The following is a 7,642-nucleotide window of genomic DNA, read 5'->3' on the forward strand; positions in this document are numbered from 1 at the left end:
TCCAAGAATTTCTCTGAGGATGTGGCAACAAAAACCACTGGCCACAAAGGAAGCAGCGGCACTTGAGGGATTTTCCCTGCACACCTACACTCCTATCCCACATTAGATGCAGCATTGCCAGCTCACTTTCACTGAGGAGTGAGCTACTTCACTCCTACCTTAAACTCACATCAGGAACCTGGTCCACATCTACTGATTAGCAGACCTACTAGTAAGTCCAAGGCTTAGGTAACTTCTCAGCAATTTGTTTGTAGGTTTTGCATTGTGACAGTCACAGAAACCGATGGCTCAAGGAAGTTATGTGTCCTTAGGGACACGGGGCTGGGGAAGTGGGAACACGCATGGGGAGGGTGAAGAGGGAGGGAGGGAAAGGATGGGGTCACCTCTGTTCAAGATCAAGTGTCTCCTGTCGCTCGCATCCCAGTACATTGGGAGATGTAGTGCACAGCTTATATCCAGGATCATCTTTATTTTATAAAGTTAGTACTTACAGACAGAGAACCAGCCCTGTGTGCTGGAAGAAAGGTGAAAATTACCAAAATCTAAACTCCTGTGTGTCCATTTTCACCCCCAATGATTCAACACTCCCCTGCTTCCTTCCTTTCACAGCTCAGATGGCGTGATACCTTGTTAGGCTCGTAAATTGCAGATACACTTCATCAGAAGTGTAAAAACAATTAAGCCCTTCTAATAATAGAAGCAAAAGCCAAAGAGAAATGCAGTCCGAAGACAAGTAAAACTCAGGGCCTATTTGTGAGCCCAGCTACAAAACTGTAAAAAACGTCACTGGAGATGAAAACAAATGAAGTGAGCATGTTTGAAGGAGCTGTAAGCTCCTGGGAGACAGCCAGCAAAGGCAGCAAGCCATGAAGGCAGCTGGATGTGAGGGTTTCTGGGCATTATGCTAGTTATGCAAAAGCTTTACATTGAAAGCAAAGCCACTATCCCCCACTGTTTAATTCTTCCTCTGTGCAGAGGATTTTTAAACACAATTTGTGAATTAAAATGTGTGTAGCTCATAAACTATTGATGTTAGCGTAAATTCCTACTCCTAACAGGGAAAAAAAAAATCCAAACAGGAAAAGGAAACAAATATGAAAGCCCCTTCCAGCTCAAAAAAGACCTCAGGTAACTGCTAGAGTTCAAGACAGTAACAGATATATAATCTAGAGGCCATGCCCAGATTTAGCAGACACTGACAATGAGAAGATTCACTTCAGAACCATGCAGCGCTCATTTGGTAGAATTAAGGATAGGAAGAAATTTCTTGCATCTTCTTACATTAAGACATAATTTGTGATACTGTCTTTTTAGAAAGCTTTTCAAGCACTTTTTTTTCCAGAATAAAGTGCTGGATTTAGTTCAGCGACGTTCTGAGTGGGAATCCCAGAGCATCTACCCTGATTATAATCTTATGCTCATTGTTTCTGGCATCCCTGAATACTCTTGTGTAATCTTTCCGTGATTATGAAACATGCTACTTCTTCATCAAACTCCATTAGATATGCAGTTGCTTAGGTAATCATGAAAATTCTGCAGAAGTTACCCTTGGCTAGGTCAGCAGCAGACTCTGAGGATAACAACGACAGGCCCAGGAAATGTAAGTAAGGCTGCTTTTCTGAGAAATAAATACTCACTGCTAAACTTCAGTTCTACGGAGTCAGACACTGAAATCTAGATAATATAACAGCTGGCTCAGCAGGCTTTCAGCAATGATAAAGCACTTGTAGCTTATCAGTGTGGGGCTGATCAATGCCTGAAAATCAAGACAATCTAAGCGGTTGAGAGAAATGTTGGTGGCAGACATTCAAACTTGATAGTGTTGACCTCATTACTCAGTAGGACTAGTCAATGTTAAAACAGGACTTCTGAAATATAAAACACCATATTATAGCATTGTTTCTTTGACTGCTTGCACTGGGAAACACAGGGCCGCTCCAGGCTCAGGTGGACGATGCTGTTACCGGCCACCCGCTAGGCTGCAGCAGCTCTCCCAGCTCCCTCATCCCGCCACGCACGAGCGGCAGCGTAACCACCCTCCTCCACCCTCCCAAGGTTCACCCAAATAAGCCAGGACCCTGGGAACGGATGTGGTTATGCTACAGTTGGGGCAGCTCAGGGCAGCCTGCTCCCTGAAGTATGGATCTGTCAGACAGACTTAAGTACACAACTGGTTTGAAACTATTCCCCTTTCCGTTTGGGGAGAGCGTTTTCTACAAATACATTGCCTTTTAAGAGCTGAAGAAAGTAAAGCCTAGGAATAGGCAGAATGAAATAAGTGGTCCGTGTTTACTTTTCAAGTATCCTGTTTTAAACAGTGAGGAGAACACATATACAACCATACATACACACCTCTGTTTCTGTTCATGTTTTGATATTCTATCAAAGAAAAAATATAATTTCACAGAAGAATATGTTAGTCGAACATCTGTCCCAACTTTTGGATTGTCAGTCTTCATGTCCATGTTCTGAATTCAAAAGACAAAGATAAAACAATGGTTTGCATTTAATAGCAAGGTGGCAGTGAATGACTATGTACTCTTGGAAGAAGGGCCAAAAAAATTGTCACAGGAAAGGCCAGGAGAAGAGCAGGCCAATTAATCCAGGCTCACTAGAATTAATATAATTTGCCTAATATTGAAAAAAAAAGTTTCAGCTGAGTAGGAAAACTGGATAAAACTGAAAGACATAAAGTATTAAAAAGACAATATTTTGCTGAGTGTCCCACAGACTGAGAAGAACCACATGTACACAAAAATTGTACAGTTCGCGTTTAGTGATATGCCTAATGAACATTATGACTAAGAACTAAGTTAATACTACAAAATGGATGCTTAATGTTTTCCTGTCATCTTGATTTACAAATGTCATCCTTCGTACACAGGGCTAAACAATTGCTTAGATATGCTCTATTTTTGAGACAAGGGTAGCACATTTTCTGCTAAATAGCTCTATTACAAACATACCATAAAAGCACTGTATATTTTACTGTTGTCTTGCCAGGAAGCAGAAGAGGTTACTGTTAACAACAACCTGAACTTGCAATAAGCCCATGTACTTATGGGCTCAGGACCTACCTACACTGAGAATGCGCCCTCCTTCCTGCTATCAGTATGGCAAACGTTAACATGGAGCAGAACAAGCCTTTCACCATCTTTGCAGTATATTTGAAACCAGAGCAAAGCAACTTGGAACACTAGCTCAAATTAATACATATTTCACATGTTCACAAGCAAGTTTTATATTATCTCAAATCATTTTTGGTATATAAGCTTTATGTGTTATTTCCATGTAGCCTTTGGCAAAGTATCTTAGCTGAATATTTCAGAATAGCTCTTAGTAAAATATAAAGCTATTGAATAAATATTCATAAATCACCTTTTATAATCCTAAGGAGCATGACATTCGTTATTAGCAACACTGTTTTGTATGACCACTGAGATTTAGAATTGCATTGCTTGTTACATAAAAAACTTCCCAAATTTTGTGATGTTGAATCTTCAATATTTTGTATTTTGACATCTAGGTTAGCAAAGCTTAAATGTTGCTACTGAATACCTGGAATCCCTGTTATAACAAAGCTCTTTTACTTAAATTCATCAAGAGACATTTCAAAAGTAAAATCTGAGACTTCTTTGAAATAGAGCTTCAGAATTGCTTTGTTATCTTTTCTTGTGACACTTCTAATCTCTGTCAACAAAAGACCAAAGGATTTGGTGCCATTCAGCTGTAAAAACTAGCAGCTGAAACCTCGCTTTCGTGATCACATCACATTGCATGCACTACAGTCCACCGGAGGCTGCAGAGAGCACGGCCTCCAGCATTTGTTCCACCCAGCCTTTCAGTGTCTTTTTGCAATGCATGAAACATAGCCCAGCATCACTGCCCTAAGATCTTTGTGTCTGCAGAGATGTACTCAGCTTATCTACAGCAGTTGCCTTGCCTATCACAGCTGCAATCACTCGGCATTTAAAGTTGTTATCTTACCATTGATAATAGTTTTTCTCTCTACCATGGGAGCACTAGAAGATACCTACACCATCACTGTAGTTCTTGACCTGATCCTGCCTGTGTCTCAATCTTCTTGGTCACCCACACTGCTGAAGTGCTGGTTTGCACTGAACTGCGAATGGAAGGAGCCAGCCACCTCCTCACAAGGGAAACTCAGACACAAAGGCAACACACACACTGAAACAAGGAGTGACAATCTAAAAGCGTAGCAATAAGTGCAGTGAAACATCAGTTAGGATATCTGGTCAAGGGCCAGGACCTTGTGGACTCCTATACTAAACTCCATGCATGACATAAACCAGAAGATCCTACCAGTGAAGCAGCTTGCAAACTCATATACACTGATGAGTAAGACTGAGCAGCAATATATATTACACAGACAACCACCTCCTCTGCAGGTATTGCTGCACAGCGTTAGATAAATTACAATACCTGACTGTGTCTGGGCTCAGGCACGCGCATACACAAACGTACTTAGGTGTACACAAACACTTCAACAGGTGATTTCTCAGAGGAATCACTGCAGTTGCATAGATGATATATAACTGCATCACTTCTGCTGAAAATATACCAACTTGCAGGAGCAACAGGGCCACCTCATCTCTTCAGAGTCTACATCCTAAGATACTCTGCTTGCACAGATTCCAAAGGCAGCAAACAGTGAATGGAACGTTTGATCTTTCTTTATCTGTGAATGTCCAGCATACTGGAAAAAGAATACTGTGTACAGAAACTGCACAATGCGCTTTCCATTGCATATGTAATTATGTTGTTCTGACTACACGGGTGCTTAAGATTTCTCAGACCAATTTAGTTAAGACAGGCATATATGCATAACGTCTGGTAGCTCTGCACACACCTTCATACAAAGACCAACAACCAACTGGGGGTAATCAAAATGCCCATAGAGGTAACTTAAGACTCGCTGGCAAGAAGCTCAGAATGAGCAAGACATGAATGTGTCGAGCAGGTTAAAAAGCATTAAGATAACTCTAAAGTATCCACGCAAGGACACAGCTGTCCAGGTCTCTGGCTGCAGGGAGTGCCTGAGCCTGGTGCTCGTACCGGAGGACAGCAGAGACAACTGCTGTGTTTGGTGCGAGCAGGTGAATGACCTGCTCAGCCTGGTGGCAGAGCTGAAAGAAGAAGTGGAGAGGTTGAGGAGCATCCGGGAGTGTGAGAGGGAGATCGACTGGTGGAGCCGCTCCCTGCCCTCCCTGAGGCCGAGGCAGCAGGAGGCGGCTCCACAGAAAGCAGAGAACCCCCTACCCTCTTGCCAGTGAGCAGAAAGAGGGGACCTAAGAGATGGGGGGGAATGGAAATGGGTCCCTGCTCGGGGGGGCAAGAGAATCCCCTCCCGGCCTCCCTCACCGGCCCAGTTGCCCTTAAGCAACAGATATGGGGTTCTGGAATGTGAGGGACCGGCCACAGAGGATGTGGGTGAAGGTGAGGCTCCATCCAGGGGGTTGCCTAGAACGAGTCAGACAGCCCCAAGAATGCCTCAACTAAGAAAAAAAGGAGGGTCATTGTCATAGGTGATTCCCTTCTGAGGGAAACAGAGGGCCCAATCTGCCGACCAGACCCATCCCACAGGGAAGTCTGCTGCCTCCCTGGGGCCCGGGTTAGGGATGTTGCGAAGAAACTCCCTGGTCTGGTGCAGCCTTCTGATTACTACCCCCTCTTGGTAATGCAGATTGACGGGGATGAGATAGCAGAGAGAAGTCCCAAGGCCATCAAAAGGGACTTCAGGGCACTGGGGCAACTGGTTGAGGGATCGGGGTGCAGGTGGTGTTTTCCTCCATCCCATCAGTGGCAGGGAACAGCACTGAAAGGGGCAGGAAAACTCACCTGGTTAACAGGTGGCTCAGGGACTGGTGCCATCGGTCGGATTTTGGCTTCTTTGATCACGGGGAGGTGTACACAGCACCGGGCCTGCTGGTGACAGATGGAGTCCAGCTATCTCAAAGGGGAAAAAGGATTCTTGGCCATGAGCTGGCAGGGCTCATTGAGAGGGCTTTAAACTAGGTTCGAAGGGGGAAGGGGACATCACCCACCTCACTAGGGATGAGCCCAGGCTTGGCGTGCCAGGGTCAGGGGTGAGATTGACAGCCCAGCTCAAGTGTGTCTATACCAACGCACGTAGCATGGGCAATAAACAGGAGGAGCTGGAAGCCATTATACAGCAGGATGGCTACGACTTGGTCGCCATCACAGAAACGTGGTGGGACAACTCGCATGACTGGCATGCTGTCATGGATGGCTACAGACTCTTTAGGAAAGATAGACCAACAAGGAGAGGTGGTGGAGTTGCTCTATATGTGAGGGAGCAACTGGAATGCATTGAGCTTTGCCTGGGGTCAGATGAACAAGTTGAGAGCTTATGGGTTAGAATTAAGGGACAGGCTCATATGGGTGACATTACGGTGGGTGTGTACTACAGGCCACCTGACCAGGAGGAGGAAGCTGATGAGGCCTTCTACAGGCAGCTGCAAGCAGCGTCACAGTCACAGGCCCTGGTTCTCATGGGGGACTTCAACCACCCTGACATCAGCTGGGAAGACCATACAGCTAGGCATTCGCAATCCAGGAGGTTCCTACAGAGCATCGATGATAACTTTCTGATGCACGTGGTAGAGGAACCAACAAGGAAAGGCTCTCTGCTGGACCTTGTATTAACAAACAAGGAGGGACTGGTGGAGAATGTGAAGGTCGGAGGTAGACTCGACTGCAGTGACCATGAAATGGTGGAGTTCAGGGTCCTGCGTGGAGGAAGCAGGGCAATAAGTAGGATCAAAACCTTGGACCTCAGGAGGGCTAACTTTGGCCTCTTCAAGGAGCTACTGGGAGGAATCCCGTGGGCCAGGGCTCTTGAAGGAAGGGGGGTCCAAGAGTGCTGGTCGCTGTTTAAACGTCACTTCCTCCACGCTCAGGACCGGTGCATCCCCCTGAGAAAGAAATCGAGCAAAGGAAGCAGGAGACCTGCATGGTTGAACAAGGAGATTCTAGAGGAGATCAGGTGGAAGAGAAAGGTCCATGGAATGTGGAAAGAGGGACAGACCATTTGGGAAGAATACAGGAATGTGGTCAGAGCATGCAGGGATGCGACGAGGAAGGCCAAGGCCCACCTGGAATTGAAGCTGGCAAGGGATGCCAAAAACAACAAGAAGGGCTTCTTCAACTACATCAGCAGCAAAAGGAAGGCTAGGGACAATGTGGGGCCACTGCTGAATGAGGTGGGTGTCCTGGTGATGGAGGATGCAGAGAAGGCAGAGCTACTGAATGCCTTCTTTGCTTCAGTCTTCAGTGCCAAGGCAGGCCCTCAGGAATCCCAGGCCCCGGAGGTAAGAGAATAAGCTCACAGAGAGGATGACTTTCCCTTGGTCGAGGAGGACTGTGTGAGGGATCGCTTAAGCAATCTGGACGCCCACAAATCCATGGGCCCAGATGGAATGCACCCACGAGTGCTGAGGGAGCTGGTAGATGTCATTGCTGAGCCACTCTCCATCATCTTTGAGAGGTCCTGGAGGACAGGAGAGGTGCCCGAGGACTGGAGAAAAGCTATTGTCACTCCAATCTTCGAAAAGGGCAAGGAGGATCCAGGGAACTAGTTCACTGAAATGCTTTTTATTTG

Source organism: Opisthocomus hoazin, chromosome Z, assembly GCF_030867145.1.
Source record: "Opisthocomus hoazin isolate bOpiHoa1 chromosome Z, bOpiHoa1.hap1, whole genome shotgun sequence".
NCBI classification, from domain to species: domain Eukaryota; kingdom Metazoa; phylum Chordata; class Aves; order Opisthocomiformes; family Opisthocomidae; genus Opisthocomus; species Opisthocomus hoazin.